Source organism: Neoarius graeffei, chromosome 1 (assembly GCF_027579695.1).
Source record: "Neoarius graeffei isolate fNeoGra1 chromosome 1, fNeoGra1.pri, whole genome shotgun sequence".
NCBI lineage: Eukaryota > Metazoa > Chordata > Actinopteri > Siluriformes > Ariidae > Neoarius > Neoarius graeffei.
In genome coordinates, this window is record NC_083569.1 from 22,751,100 (window position 1) to 22,767,811 (window position 16,712).

The following is a 16,712-nucleotide window of genomic DNA, read 5'->3' on the forward strand; positions in this document are numbered from 1 at the left end:
CAGATCTTTGCACAGATAACGAGAAAAGGTGTCATGAATTAAGTTACAGGTGTTTACATTTTTCCTAAACCTTTGTTTGTTAAAATTGCATTTTATATACTCTATGTTAATATTTATTTTTAAACCTTTGTCATATGCACACTTCAAGCACAGTGAAATTCATCCTCTGCATTTAACCCATCTGAAGCAGTGAACACATGCGCACACACCCAGTGAGCAGCACCTTGCTCAAGGGCACCTCAACCCAAGGCCGCCCCACGTCAACCCAACTGCATGTCTTTGGATTGTGGGGGAAACCGGAGCACCCGGAGGAAACCCACACAGACACAACATGAAAACTCCACACAGAAAGGCCCTCGCCAGCCGCTGGGTTCAACCTGGAACCTTCTTGCTGTGAGGCGACCGTGCTAACCACTACACCACCGTGCCACCCAAAAGAACAGACATGCGGTGAGGGTGGGACTCGAACCCACGCATGCAGAGCACAACGGATTAGCAGTCCATCGCCTTAACCTCTCGGCCACCTCACCCACATTTATGTGTGTGTTTATCTATTTTGTATGATGCAATGATCTTTGGACTTTGACAGAGTGAGTAATTCTGTCAAAGTCAAAACTCAGACTCATTAAAATATTTGTTGGAACATTGTTGCTGTATATTTATTTAATAAGCCTGTTATGAAAATGTGAAAACTACATATTCAAAAATAAATCTGTCTAAAATGCTCATCTGAAGTCTGACTGAAAATGAAATTATAATCATTTGAAACCAATCGCAGTAAATTTTGTGCTCCTTTTCCTGATCAGAGGCTAATTATAGGTGGTGGTGGTGGTGGGTTAAGAATTTTGACTTTTCCATGTTTTACCCCCCTAGAAATATGGAGATGGTCCATCTATGTGGGAAAATGTAAAATTTTATTAAATTGAACCTTGCTAACCCCCCTGTACATACCCTCTGAAAGTTTCCATTCATGACAAAATACATTACAGTGCTGTTTGATATTAGAATGCTGCTTTTTTTAATGTGTTTTAAAGTTATCGATGAATGTGAACCTCTTCAGGTATGCCACTAGGTACGACTACAATGTTCTGCCATTTTACATTATTCTTTACATGTACAGTAATTTGCAAAATGTTCCATTTTAACCTCCTAGGGCTTAGTGGTCACATGCGTGGACAGCACTTTATGGAAATTCGGAACAAGAATCCACATATGTGGACATACTTTTTCTCTAAAAGTACATCTTATCAAAAGATGATGCTTAGTTTTTATTCTAATCAGGTTCTAATAAGCCCAAATAGCAAAGAGAAATAAAAAATGCATGTAAAAAAAAACAGCTTGGGCCTTAGGAGGTTAAAATAACTTATGTCATCAGATTTTTTTTGCTTGTTTGTTTTACTTATTTGCCTGTATGTTATTTGGTGTTGACCCTCTGTCTCTCTCTTACACACACACACACACACACACTTTGTGTCTTTCTATGGATTAATGATCAGTATAATTTTGTCTGCACAATAAAAAGGTGTACATAAACGGAGTAAGCTTTGTGTTCAGTGCTTGTGTGATGGGACTGTGAGTGCTACTGCAGCCGTGCAGTGCACAGAGTAACTTTTAGGGGAACCTTTATTGATTTTTGTTGAGGAACAGATTTTTTTTCACTGTGTTTGGATTGAGGTGATTCCTTTTCTTCGAAATTCCCTCCCCAGCCTCACGTGGTTCCCTCACGTGGTTTTCTTCCGAACGATCCATGCCTCGAGGCGGGGCTTCATCTGCCACACCCCCTTATACTCGACACGCGCTTCGGAGCCTCGGCTTCAGATGGCCATCACTACTGACCAATAATTGCTGATTATTGTCTGTCTGTGTTTTGTCACAGCATTAAATCATAATGTATTTTGTGTGTGTGAGCAGTCTAAGGACAGTTCCCCTAGCCTGGCTAACGCGACTTCAAAGCTCTCCGAGCATTTGGTCTGGCCAAGCTATTAAGCCAAACCGTTTCCCAGAGCCCGTGGTTGACCCGCCTCCCTGAAATGCCTCAGTTTGCTACTGATTGAAGCCAGAAAAGGCTGTGACGAAGCTTAAACCAATCACATCACTCTTTCCTCTGACGTATGCGACGCGACGGGGCTAACTGGTCGATTAAACTCTTACCGAAGCCGGTCGGGAGCAAGGCAAAAACGTCCTTCCTTTCAATAAATACCTCCAGGGCTGCTCTTTGCTCCGTTTTCAATGAGAACTTCCCGTTGAATGCTTTCAATACAGCATCTACCGCTGTGTTAAAGGCTTGCCGCTGCTCCATGTTCGTGGTGTGAATGAAGCGCTTCCGGCATAGATTCTGTAAACAATCTATGGCTTCCGGTCGCAGTTCTACTACGTCACTGCCTTGAACACGCCTCTACCCAGGGCCGTTGGAGATGCTCAAAGTTGATTGGTTCCCGATTTTTCGGGAGCTTGGAAATGCTGTAGATAGCCTGCCTGGCCAGACTAAGCTCGGAACAGGCCCTTGTGTTGCGTCACGCTTAGGATGGGCGGGCCCAGGCTACAGTTCCCCCATTTCCCCCTGATGAAGCGATCAGCCAGGATGTGTTTCTATCTGACACTTCAAGACATTGATTTGAATTAAAAAGTCTGCAAAGGGAATAAATCTGAATTAATAGTACAGATCTTTGCACAGATAACGAGAAAAGGTGTCATGAATTAAGTTACAGGTGTTTACATTTTTCCTAAACCTTTGTTTGTTAAAATTGCATTTTATATACTCTATGTTAATATTTATTTTTAAACCTTTGTCATATGCACACTTCAAGCACAGTGAAATTCATCCTCTGCATTTAACCCATCTGAAGCAGTGAACACATGCGCACACACCCAGTGAGCAGCACCTTGCTCAAGGGCACCTCAACCCAAGGCCGCCCCACGTCAACCCAACTGCATGTCTTTGGATTGTGGGGGAAACCGGAGCACCCGGAGGAAACCCACACAGACACAACATGAAAACTCCACACAGAAAGGCCCTCGCCAGCCGCTGGGTTCAACCTGGAACCTTCTTGCTGTGAGGCGACCGTGCTAACCACTACACCACCGTGCCACCCAAAAGAACAGACATGCGGTGAGGGTGGGACTCGAACCCACGCATGCAGAGCACAACGGATTAGCAGTCCATCGCCTTAACCTCTCGGCCACCTCACCCACATTTATGTGTGTGTTTATCTATTTTGTATGATGCAATGATCTTTGGACTTTGACAGAGTGAGTAATTCTGTCAAAGTCAAAACTCAGACTCATTAAAATATTTGTTGGAACATTGTTGCTGTATATTTATTTAATAAGCCTGTTATGAAAATGTGAAAACTACATATTCAAAAATAAATCTGTCTAAAATGCTCATCTGAAGTCTGACTGAAAATGAAATTATAATCATTTGAAACCAATCGCAGTAAATTTTGTGCTCCTTTTCCTGATCAGAGGCTAATTATAGGTGGTGGTGGTGGTGGGTTAAGAATTTTGACTTTTCCATGTTTTACCCCCCTAGAAATATGGAGATGGTCCATCTATGTGGGAAAATGTAAAATTTTATTAAATTGAACCTTGCTAACCCCCCTGTACATACCCTCTGAAAGTTTCCATTCATGACAAAATACATTACAGTGCTGTTTGATATTAGAATGCTGCTTTTTTTAATGTGTTTTAAAGTTATCGATGAATGTGAACCTCTTCAGGTATGCCACTAGGTACGACTACAACATTTTCAGTGCAGGTGATCATTATTTTAAGGTAATAAGCTTAGTGGTAAGTACCGTAAACTTACATTCAAGTAAATTAAACATATGGTAATTCTGCTCTTTTTCAGCAAGTTTTAAAGTTATTGATGAATGTCACACTCTTCAGTAATACCTCAAATATGAACTATTTTTAAGCACAGAGGATCATTACTTAAGGTTACTAATTTAGTTTTAAGAACCAGTATGCACAAATGATTCATATCTGAATTATATCTCCCAGTGTATAAATAGTCATTATTTGTATTCTTGCAGGTAAATAATGGCTTCTGTTGCAACACGGTCAAAAGCTAAGAAGATACTAGGTGTAGTAGAGTACATAGAGCAGGCTGAGTTCCCTTCTGGGATGCTTCCAACAGGGAAGGACATCATTCAGAATATGCTCGATCTGCTGCGGCCGAAGCGTGCTGGTCAAGCACAGAGATCCAGGGATGCTGCTGCTCAGTTGCTGGCAGAACTTGTTCAAGAGCACTGGTTATTTTGGAACTTATACACCATCCACACCAGACATATAAAGAAGCATATCCTGAAACTTTATGGAGAATTTGTTACTCTGATTCAAACCCGTAAACAGAGACAAAATGAGGGTTTCTAACAACTCTTTTTGTGAGAAATAAATGTTATTACTGTGATTTTTGATGTTATGTTTAAGAGTTATTTCCGTTAAGGAATGCTTATATTAGTGAAAAAGGAAGTTTTTGACTATTTGGAGGGGTTATTAACTTCAGAGGGTATGTACAGGGGGGTTAGCATTTTTCAGTTGGCCAAATATTGGTATTTCCATAGATAGATCATCTCCATATTTTGGAGGGGGTAGAAAAAAATTTTGGTCTAACCCCCCTTATAGGATTGGATCAAAACACAGTAAATGAATTATTACATAATGCTGGTTTGGGCCATAAACCTGTGTTTTGTACAAATCTTTTATTTCACTCAGAGGCGCTCTTACAATAGAGGCGAAGTAGGCAATTGCCTTGGGCCCCTCCAACTTTCCCATTCGGCAGGGGCCCCAGACCAGCTGCCCCTTCCCGAATCAGCTGGGGATTTGGGGGCCTTTGGACAGCGATCCATTCCTCAGCCATTGTGTTTGTAAATTGTAATTTCGTATGTTTAAATCGGAAACAAAGACAAAAAACTAAAATACAAAGGAATGAAGTATTTGTACACCCCCCCCCCCCCCGTTTGTGTTGAAATGGACTATTCCATGCAATGATCGCGCGAGTCCGAGAACATTGCGCGACGAACGTGAACTGAACCTGAGTGAGTGAATTCAGGGAACTTCTAATAGCGACTGTGCTGAATTGTTTTGAACTTGTGATCAGCGAAATGAAGCGCCACTTTCCAAGTGGTGCTACGAAAAGGAGGAAGCGGGATGAGGCGAAATCAAAGAATGATGCGCTTCCCAAGCTTACAACTTTCTTTAATGTGTCAACACCGTCGGTTGACTCGGATGCTGTAGCGGAGCAGGAGGAGCTGCTGTTGATTCAGGAGGGGAGCGAGCGGCATCGAGCTCCAACACAGCAGACGAGCAGCAGACTAATAAGTCTGAAAAAAAAAACATAGCGGAGGTGGTGAGCGCGTGTCCCGTTTCTGTTGACCACCACGAAGAAAATGACTCTCATTCATTCACTCACTCACTCACTCACTCACACACAGAACACTCTCTCTCACTCACTGAAACATACATTCACAGGGATATGGAGTTGCTTAGAGCCAAATGCCACCTCATCTCTCCTCAGTCCACACTTCTTACCTCCTCTCACAAACACTAACTCACACACACACTAACTCACTCACTCACACATACACTCACAAACACTAACTCACTCACACACACACACACACACAACTATGTACATAGTTTTATTTATAGAATGTTTGAAATGTTCTGATCTTTAAAAAAAAATAAACAGTGCTGGTTTTCCTGGCATTTTGGCAAAGACAGATGTTATCTGAAATCTTATTCTCTGTTGGGTTCCATCATGACTATTAGTTTGTGTAGTGCTACACTTTTTGTGTTCTCTGCTTTCCATCTTCATTTTGGAGTAAAGAAGTGTATGCAGGGTTTAAAGGGGAATGTTTTTTTTTCTCCTCTCCAACCTTTACTTCCCTATAGATTAGCTTTACCTGCTTATCCACCATGCAGTCGGTACATTTTTTTTTTGTTTCGGATCGGATGAGGGGGACCCCATACATACCTTCGCCTGGGGCCCCCAATTTGCTAAATCCGCCACTGATTTAGCTCCTTTTGAAGAAAAGTCCAACTTTATTTACGGATAATAATCCACGAACCACAACAACATGCATTTGAAACCAATCGCAGTAAATTCTGTGCTGCTTTTCCTGATGGTAGAATAATTATTGGACTCGGACTGATGGGTTCGGAACCAAACAAAACCGCTTCCTCATAAAGTAACGCGGTGGAACAGAAAGACTTCACTGGCCAATCAGGCGGCACTTTCCTAATGAATATTCATGAAGTCCCCGCCCACCTCGCTGAAATTGAAAGGTGTTTGTGTTTAAATTAGTGCTGTCAAGCGATTAAAATATTTAATTGCGATTAATGTCTCGACTGTCATAGTTAACTCGCGATTAATCGCAATTTAATCGCACATTTTTGTCACATGAAAAACCATGTAATTCTCTTATCAGCATAAAAAAGTGAATGGGCTTGCTCACTGTTCGAACTACGGGGGTACTTGGGGGATCCGAGATCCCCTGAAACAGACATGAGATCCCTTGAAAACATGATTTGGGAAATGTTGGGGGGTCTCTAAAATATTGGCAAAATGATGTTTATTGACATAGCAATCGTGTGTAACGGGAAGCATTTGCATATCTGAAGTGAGCGCGCAATGGAGATCCGCGCTCTGAGACAAGCACAAGCACCCCCCCAAGGGAAAAAAAGGGACCCCCCGAAAATATTGGCATAGTTCGAACACTGGTTGTACCAATGTGTCAGAGCCACTGCAAAGTGGGGCTGGAGCCGCCAATGGGAAAACGAAACCTAAGCCGAGCACCGTGGCTCTTCGGGGAGGGCAGAGGACTCTGGCTGTGCGGGGTGTGGCATTACAGTCTAGCTGCTATCGTTTTTCTAAGCAAAGTCTCTGTTCCAAGTTCCTGGCAGTTTCAAAAGCTTATGAAAAACCTACATCATGTCACAGAGCGTTAATCTCGCGATAAAAAAATTATCGCCATTAAAATTGAGTCAAGTTAACGCGTTAATAACGCGACACTTTTGACAGAACTAGTTTAAATGTTTGGAAATCCCCACAAAACGCTCATTTGTAGAAGCAGCGAGATCAGGATCCCAGCAGCGACTCTGACACAGCGGTTATTCCTGCAGCACCACTGGGTTTATTCCCGCACTGGCAGCAATGAACTCTCAGTTTTCCTTTTCACTTCAACAACAAGCACTTTAAACACCTCATTATTACAAAAAGGGTCAAAAATAGCAGTGAACAGGCGGAAACGCTCTCAGGTATAGAGTTAACGCTCATTTGTGAGTGGGACAGGCAAAGTGCAGCCAGGTACTCTTTCTTTCTTTTACAGGCAAGCGAACGTGAGTGGGACAGGCAAAGTGCAGCCAGGTACTCTTTCTTTCTTTTACAGACAAGTGAATGTGAGTGGGACAGGCAAAGTGCCGCCAGTTACTCTTTCTTTCTTTTACAGGCAAGCGAACGTGAGTGGGACAGGCAAACTGCAGCCAGGTACTCTTTCTTTGTTTTACAGGCAAGCGAATGTGAGTGGGACAGGCAAAGTGCAGCGAGGTACTCTTTCTTTCTTTTACAGGCAAGCGAACGTGAGTGGGACAGGCAAACTGCAGCCAGGTACTCTTTCTTTGTTTTACAGGCAAGCGAATGTGAGTGGGACAGGCAAAGTGCAGCGAGGTACTCTTTCTTTCTTTTACAGGCAAGCGAACGTGAGTGGGACAGGCAAACTGCAGCCAGGTACTCTTTCTTTGTTTTACAGGCAAGCGAACGTGAGTGGGACAGGCAAACTGCAGCCAGGTACTCTTTCTTTCTTTTACAGGCAAGAGAACGTGAGTGGGACAGGCAAAGTGCAGCGAGGTACTCTTTCTTTGTTTTACTGGCAAGCGAACGTGAGTGGGACAGGCAAACTGCAGCCAGGTACTCTTTCTTTCTTTTACAGGCAAGAGAACGTGAGTGGGACAGGCAAAGTGCAGCCAGGTACTCTTTCTTTGTTTTACTGGCAAGTGAACGTGAGTGGGACAGGCAAAGTGCAGCCAGGTACTCTTTGTTTTACAGGCAAGCGAATGTGAGTGGGACAGGTAAAGTGCAGCCAGGTACTCTTTGTTTTACAGGCAAGCGAACCTGAGTGGGACAGGCAAAGTGCCACCAGGTACTCTTTCTTTCTTTTACCAGAGATGCCTACTAGTACGGATTGGCCGTATTTTGTACGGAAAAGTTACGTAAATACGATGTTACGGCAAACAGTGTTATTCTGTATGGAATTATTATAAAGTCTTAAATTCCAGTGAGTTGTTTTTAAATGTCCAAGCGACTTTTTCAATCCATGCGCGATTCACGGCTAGGCTATTTATTTTTCCGACAATCGCACATGCTGTGTGTGACATGCGCAGATTCCGCACATTTGTTCGCGCTATTTTCGATGCGGTAGAATGGCCGTGCATGACTGGGTGTAAAAAGGGCAACGGATACGCGCACTGCAAACTGTGTAGAACTGACATTAACATCACTCATGGTGGTTGCGATGACTGCATGCGGCATGTCAACTACAAAAAAAACATGGAGTATGCTGAAATGGCGAGTCAGGCGGAAAGTAAATCTGGGGGTATCCAGCAGTTTTTTACGAAATCTGTGGATGAAAAGACACGGAACGTGACACGTGCTGAAGCGGTGATGGTTGACCTATGCTTGGAGTTGAACTTGCCAATTCGTGCCATGAAATGTGAATTAAACTTATTCAATTTCTTTTTACATGTACAGTGGTGCTTGAAAGTTTGTGAACCCTTTAGAATTTTCTATATTTCTGCATAAATATGACCTAAAACAACATCAGATTTTCACACAAGTCCTAAAAGTAGATAAAGAGAACCCAGTTAAACAAATGAGACAAAAATATTATACTTGGTCATTCATTCATTGAGTACCTTAAGATGCAAAACTGGATTTCAGCGTGCATCTGTGGGCAGCGCTGCTAAACAAAGCCAGGGTTGTAAAATGAAACCCCTGAATGGACTGCAATGACCAGTTTTCACCCATCGTACGGCAAACGGAATCTCAGACTTATTCGTAAGCATGCTGTATCGCGTAGGGAAACCTCAAGGCATCCGTTTCAGTACCTTAAGATGCAAAACTGGATTTCAGCGTGCTATCAGTACACCATCCCGAACATTAGTAAGCAGGACTCAACAGACCTCAGGATCAAGATAGAAGAACGCTTCTTCACTGGACACCGCTAGCCGGACGCTGCTCCTAGTCCGCTCGGCCAGACACCAAAGCGAGACGCATCGTTGACCACGCCCAGGTCTTGAGCCGGCCACGTGAGTTGGCAATGCACTAGGCTCACTGCTCAAATGCCTATATTCGCTGATCAAAGGAAGACCGCCGCCCCGTTTCAGGCCGAGAGCACAGGGGCCCTGGCGAAACCCATCCGCCGCCAGCCGGGCAACACTCGACGGGCCCCAAATTTCACACCGCACGTAGCCAGCAGGATTCGAACCTGCGCGGGGAAACCCCAATGGACTTCAAGTCCGTCGCCTTCACCACTCGGCCATGACTACTGGAGGCGCCGAAATTCAAGTGCGACAAAAAATTGCTTTGAGCAACTTTTTTTTCTTTTGCAAAGGCACACCAGCCAAAGCCTCCGTTTTCACGCCACGAGGCCCATCAACAACCCTCTGCAGCAAATGTCAGAAGTGGGATTCGAACCCACGCCTCCAGAGAAGACTGCAACTTGAACGCAGCGCCTTAGACCTCTCGGCCACCCTGACTCACCACGCCTAGCGCGAATCCGGCGTGGAACATGCTGAGGTCTCATGCTGCTCTCGCGTGGGCCATGCGCTTGGCTCACTATTGCAATACTCTGGGCAGTGCTTTTACAAGTTTGCAGAAAACACGGACTTTCCGGCAAACGTTTTACGGCCGTGCTTTGACTCGACCTGTCCGGGAGAGGAGCCCTTTCCGTTTCGGGCAGATTCCTGGACTTGGACCCGCTCCGTCTTTTGCCAGACAAGCTCGGGTAAAAGCCGCCACAGAACAAGGCTCCGGCTGCCTTTCAACAAACCCGATTTCAGATGGCGTCGGCAGCACACTCAAAGCAGCGTGGGAGACGTCGAGCGGACGTCGAGGACATCACTTTAAGCAGGTGGCCACGACTGCACACGGGGCCTCGGGACAGCGTGGACGAATTATCAGGAGACGCTTCGGTGCACTTCGTTTCAAAACGCATACGCTTCAGGGAGGCAAAATCCTCAGGTTGGACATGAACGAGTCTACGGCCTAGCCTCGTTGATTCACTGGACGTACAACCGTCTGTGGGCAGCGCTGCTAAACAAAGCCAGGGTTGTAAAATGAAACCCCTGAATGGACTGCAATGACCAGTTTTCACCCATCGTACGGCAAACGGAATCTCAGACTTACTCGTAAGCATGCTGTATCGCGTAGGGAAACCTCAAGGCATCCGTTTCAGTACCTTAAGATGCAAAACTGGATTTCAGCGTGCTATCAGTACACCATCCCGAACATTAGTAAGCAGGACTCAACAGACCTCAGGATCAAGATAGAAGAACGCTTCTTCACTGGACACCGCTAGCCGGACGCTGCTCCTAGTCCGCTCGGCCAGACACCAAAGCGAGACGCATCGTTGACCACGCCCAGGTCTTGAGCCGGCCACGTGAGTTGGCAATGCACTAGGCTCACTGCTCAAATGCCTATATTCGCTGATCAAAGGAAGACCGCCGCCCCGTTTCAGGCCGAGAGCACAGGGGCCCTGGCGAAACCCATCCACCACCAGCCGGGCAACACTCGACAGGCCCCAAATTTCACACCGCACGTAGCCAGCAGGATTCGAACCTGCGCGGGGAAACCCCAACGGATTTCAAGTCCGTCGCTTTCGCCACTCGGCCACGACTACTGGAGGCACTGAAATTCAAGTGCAACAAAAAATTGCTTTGAGCACTTTTTTTCTTTTGCAAAGGCACACCAGCCAAAGCCTCTGTTTTCACACCAAGCACAGGCCACAAGGCCCATCAACAACCCGCTACAGCGGCTGTCAGAAGTGGGATTTGAACCCACAACTCCAGAGGAGACTGCAATAGCACCTTAGACCGCTTGGCCTAAGGCATCCATCCTGATGTCAGTTTTCTAATCTGAAACAGAGAAAACACCACTATGCCCCACTGAATAGCAAACACCACGAGGAATTTTAGACATTCACAGTGAGTATCTGATATATACAATATACAGAAATGTGATATCTGTATTCCAGCTGTTAGAAATTACATAAGCTGCCAAAGTGTTACACTCTGACAATTCAAATAACCAAATTTTACAATCATGGTGAGCAGAAAACCATCTCAAAATGCACAACACATCGAACATTAAGTTGGATGAGCTACAACAGCAGAAGACCACATCAAGTTCCAGTCCTGTCAGCCAAGAACCGGAATCTGAGGATACAATGGCAATAGACTCACTGAAACTGGACAGTTGAAGATTTAGAGACAGACGAGATTTTTTTCCCCAGTAATCTTCAACTGTATAATCACCAGCGGCAGCTTGTGGGCTAGCAGGACTAAGCCCTCCTGTCTTTCAAAGAAAAAAAATCAGTATAATATTTCATTTTTTGGCTTCTACATTGTCTTATTTTGGTTAACACATGTTTTAAAGATTACTATTTTGGACTTTTGTGAAGCCAAGTACAACAGCACCATCATAAAGAAGAAGAAAAGAAAAATAAACAATGATATAAAATGAGGCTTTGGGCAAACTGAATGAGCCCAGCGCTGTAGATTCACTCAGTGAATCAGGAACAGCCTTGTCAGATGATTACACAGAGTGACCCACCCCCTAGTTATAATCTCCATATGGACTAATACTAACCCCATTTCCAGAAAAGTTTAGATATTTTCCAAAAAGCAATTAAAACAAATATCTGTGATGTGTTAATTCATGTGAACCTTTATTTAACTGACAAAAGGACAAAGAAGAGATTTTCAATAATTTTACTGACCAACTTAATTGTATTTTGTAAATATAAACAAACTCAGAATTTGATGCCTGCAACACACTCAAAAAAAAAAGGTGGTTTATCTAATGGTTATTAGATGGTTTCAAGACGGCGGCATGTATGGATGCAGCAGCCCCTCGCAAACCCAATAACATGGTGTTTTGAAATGTTTCTTCATCAATGTCTACATGTCTGTATACGTTAAGACACAAGTACAGTCGCCAGTTTCTGGTGAATATTGGCAGAACAAGTGAACACAGCTTGACAAGCAGCACAAGAACAAAAACTCTAGAGCCTCAGCTGACTCTGCCAGAACACAACATCACTGACTTCAAGTACTGTTTCCTATCAGGAGAGGGGGCACTGCAGGCATTGTGAGAGGAAGCAGGAAACGGGAAAGTGCAGAGGGACATGGGCTAGGCTAGCGGCTCATCCAAATAGACCGGCAGTACCATCATATTCGCCAATGTTCATTCCATAGACAATAAGATGGACCATGCACACCTTCTGAGAGCCACCCAGTGCAACACAAGAAAATGTGTTTGTATTTTCACAGAAACATGGCTAAATAACACCATCCCGGACTCCGCCATACAGCTAGACTGGCTAATGTGCCACATAGCTGACGGAGCCTGGGAAGTGGGAGGTAAGACCAAGCAATGCTCAGTGTCGGGATATGATAGTGGTTTCTAAACACTGTTCAGCTCTGGTGGAGTTTATGATCATGAAGTGCTGAACTTTTTACCTGCTGATGGAATTTACAGCTATTTTGTTAGTAACTGTATACATTCCACCCAGCACTAATAACAGCAACAGAGAGGCAGCACTAAGTGAACTGTACCAAGCTATCCGTGAGCAAGAGCCAGCCCGCCCAGATAGATTTCTTAGTCTTGCTGGGGATTTTAACTCTGCCAATCCAAAGTCTGTTTTACCCAAGCTACACAAACATGTTGATTTCCCGACAAGAGGAAATAATACACTGGACCTTGTTTTCACTAACAACAAAGGAGCATACAAGGCTGCCCCCGTCCCCCACCTCGGACTCTCTGACCACATCACAGTTATGCTAAAGCCAGCATACAGGCCAAGGGTGAAAGTGACCAAATCAGTTCTGAAAGAGATACGTGTGCAGCCAGAGGTGCTACTTCTGCACTTCAGAACTTTTTTGACATTACAGACTGGGACAGTGATGCAGGCAGCCATGTACAACCAAAACATCGACCTACTAACCCTTCACACACCTTCTTCAGTCCTCTGCCTTCTGGAAAAAGGTACCAGAGCCTCCAAGCTAGCTCCACCAGACTGGCGAACAGCTTTATATACCATGCTGTTGGGATGCTGAATTCTCTCTCTCTCCCCTATCTCCAAATAACTCAGTCTGTTACTCCAATTCATCTGTAGTATTGTCAAGTAATAAAGCACTTGTCACTTTATGACACTTCCTCACCTCAACATCTGCTCACGACTCATCCTGTAAATGGATCATGATTTGCATATTGCAGATACTCACATATCCTTAGCCATTTTGCACTGTTACAATTACCATTTGCACTAATATAATTTGCACTATTTCTGCTTGTGTGGTATTGTATGTGTATGCTTTTTTTTAAGATCAGTGCTTGTTTTGTTTGTGTATTTATGTTTACACCGAGGGTCTTGGAGAAACAATATTTCAATCTGTGAAAAAGCCTGTTTGCATTGATCCGTCTTCCGTTGCATAGTTGCTCTGTTCACTAGATAAGCTCTAGTGCTCCCTTTTTAGTGAGCTCAGTCAGCAGGCTGGTAAAGTCCAAAAAATTAAGAAAAACCTCCTGTAATAGCCAGCCAGCCCCAGGAACTGCCTCACCCCCTTTTTGGTCTTGAGCAGGCCACAACCACTGCATTCTTATCAATTTAGGGACGCACCTGCCCATGACCCAAGTGAAAGCCCAGATACTGTACTTCCACCCACCAAATTGCACACTTCCTTGGGTTTGCTGTGAGTTGTGCATATTTCAGTGATCTCAAGACAGCCCTTGGGTTTTGGAAATGCCACTGCCAATGTCCCTGTGTGCTCGTGACAGGAATTGAACTATGATGCAACGGCTGGAGCGCACCTCTGCAGAGCAGGGACCTAATCTGTGAGCAGTGTCCACTGAGTAAGCCAGCTGGTTCACAATGTCCTGGGAGACGTGTTTGAAAATGTCAACAATGATATTCTTCACTTTCTCACCTGCTTGCTCCGGAATGCCAGACACTCATAGATTCCATCTTCTTTTATAGGCATCCAGGTCACTGCATTGTTTCTGAGGACACTGTTCTCTGTTTCTAAGATGTGGACTTTACTTTGTAAGGCGATGACTTGATTTGTCACATCTTCTACCTGTTTCCCCATAGAATCAGGGACGTCAGTGACACTTTTAATGGAATTTGTCTTATCTTTAACCTTTGCCTCAAGTGACTGCAGCCGTTTGAGAGATTCTTCTTGCATCTTTTCAATTCTTTCCATTATTATTAGCAAAAGCGAGATGGGCACAGCCTCTTTATAATCCTCGTCACTGGCACGTGTCTTCGACCTTTTGGCTGGTCATGGTTTCAGAGTTTCTGGTAGTTGCACCAAACACTGTTCCATTTTGTCTTGTAAAGCATCTGGTTCAAACTTTTCACTCAGAGACTTTCTGGCATAGAAATGCATTACAGCGCAGCTACCTTCCTCTGTTTCCATATTGATGGATAACCTGAAAAAAGTAGCAAGTATGCTTACCAACTCCTGTCGGTTTAGTTCGTATAGTGATATGTTCACTTCTCCTTTAGTTAGCAGGTTCACTGAATGGTTAACTTGAGGCACTAGTTGGATAACCGTGAATAAAATGAAAGAAAACAAGGATTAAAAAATTGTTTCTGAGCGAGGTCCTTGTAGTAGCTATTTAGTTTATCAATTAGGTTCATTCTAATCAGCCCTTAAGCATATTTAGCAATTCAGCACATTAGGTTTCGTTTATCATGTTGCGGAGCTCCACAAATCACATATTACACTGATGCCATGTTGGCTGCCCCCCTGTTGCTCTTCTTCTTCACGAGCAACTTGGCTTGTATATTTGTCCCCCTCTTTCTCCGTGGCTATAGGTTCTAAATCATCCTCAGACAGCCAACCAAAGATTGGGGACGAATTTGAAGAGCCTTTTTGTCTCTTTCAACAGAATTGGTTTCAAGAACGGACACCACTGCAGAGAATAGTATAGAGTCCATGTGGACACAAAAAAGGCATTGGTGCACATGACGTCATGCATGCAGCACCGCTAACCTGTAAATCGCTGCGATCTAATAATGGTGGAAAAGTTTAGTGATTTTTGGAGCAGAATTCATATGCAAATATTTATTTTTCAAACCAATTTTTTATTTATATGCTAACTTAGAAGAAGAAACCTTTATTTGTCACATGCACACTTCAAGCACAGTGAAATTTATCCTCTGCATTTAACCCATCTGAAGCAGTGAACGCATGCACACACACCTAGAGCAGTGGGCAGCCACACGACAGCGCCCAGGGAGCAGTCAGGGGTTAGGTACCTTGCTCAAGGGCACTTCAACCCAAGGCCACCCCATGTTAACCTAACTGCATGTCTTTGAACTGTGGGGGAAACCGGAACACCCGGAGGAGACACAGGGAGAACATGCAAACTCCACACAGAAAGGCCCACACCAGCCACTGGGCTCGAACCCAGAACCTTTTTGCTGTAAGGCAAAAGTGCTAACCACTATGCCACCCTTTAAAGTTTTCAAGCCAGCCAGGAGTCAAACCTAGAATCTTCTGCTCCGTAGTCAGACACATTATCCATTGCGCCACTAGCCCTATAACTTAGCTACCATAACTATAACTTGACAGAGCACCATGTACAGACCATTTCGCATGCTCATTCACACATAGGGACAAAGAACCCATGTGGGGTGAACATGTAAAACTGCGCACGTCACAGTGCTGCCAGTAAAACAAATACTCATCTCATTATCTCTAGCCGCTTTATCCTGTTCTACAGGGTTGCGGGCAAGCTGGAGCCTATCCAAGCTGACTATGGGCGAAAGGTGGGGTACACCCTGGACAAGTTGCCAGGTCATCACAGGGCTGACACATAGACACAGACAACCATTCACACTCACACCTACGGTCAATTTAGAGTCACCAGTTAACCTAACCTGCATGTCTTTGGACTGTGGGGGAAACCAGAGCACCCGGAGGAAACCCACGCAGACACGGGGAGAACATGCAAACTCCACACGGAAAGGCCCTCGCCTGCCATGGGGCTCGAACCCGGACTTTCTTGCTGTGAGGCAACAGCGTTAACCACTACACCACCATGCCACCCCAAATTCTCATCAAATTATCAAATTTTTACAAATTGTCTGCTTAAAATGTGTTGCGGTGTGCTGTTATGTCATTTTTTTATCATAAAGAAATCTTTGTACCCTCATGGTACAATTCCATATTCCTCAATAGCCAGTGCACTAAAGACAAGGCTTGGCTCAATCCTCATACCAGAATTCCACAATGACTGTGGACCCATGAGTCTCTCTGTTCTGACTGGAGTAATCAGTGGCGTGCACAGACATTTTGGGGGGCAAGTGCTCTGGGGGGAGGAAACTGGAGCACACAGAGGAAACCCACACAGGCACAAGGAGAACATGCAAACTCCACACAGAAAGACCCCCGATTGACTGGTGTGTTCAAACTAGGAACCTGCT

At 44.5% G+C, this 16,712-nt stretch overlaps 5 non-coding genes across 5 annotated transcripts; all 5 read right to left on the reverse strand.

Annotated features, from left to right (window-relative positions):
* Positions 1 to 448: 448 nt before the first annotated feature.
* On the reverse strand, positions 449 to 530 carry trnas-gcu (transfer RNA serine (anticodon GCU)). The gene has a single exon. It is a non-coding gene; the product is annotated as a tRNA-Ser (tRNA).
* Positions 531 to 3,107: 2,577 nt separating this feature from the next.
* Positions 3,108 to 3,189, reverse strand: trnas-gcu (transfer RNA serine (anticodon GCU)). Its single transcript has one exon. It is a non-coding gene; the product is annotated as a tRNA-Ser (tRNA).
* Positions 3,190 to 9,464: 6,275 nt separating this feature from the next.
* Positions 9,465 to 9,546, reverse strand: trnas-uga (transfer RNA serine (anticodon UGA)). The gene has a single exon. It is a non-coding gene; the product is annotated as a tRNA-Ser (tRNA).
* A 127-nt stretch (positions 9,547 to 9,673) lies between these two features.
* On the reverse strand, positions 9,674 to 9,756 carry trnal-caa (transfer RNA leucine (anticodon CAA)). The gene has a single exon. It is a non-coding gene; the product is annotated as a tRNA-Leu (tRNA).
* A 1,060-nt stretch (positions 9,757 to 10,816) lies between these two features.
* On the reverse strand, positions 10,817 to 10,898 carry trnas-uga (transfer RNA serine (anticodon UGA)). The gene has a single exon. It is a non-coding gene; the product is annotated as a tRNA-Ser (tRNA).
* Positions 10,899 to 16,712: the final 5,814 nt, after the last annotated feature.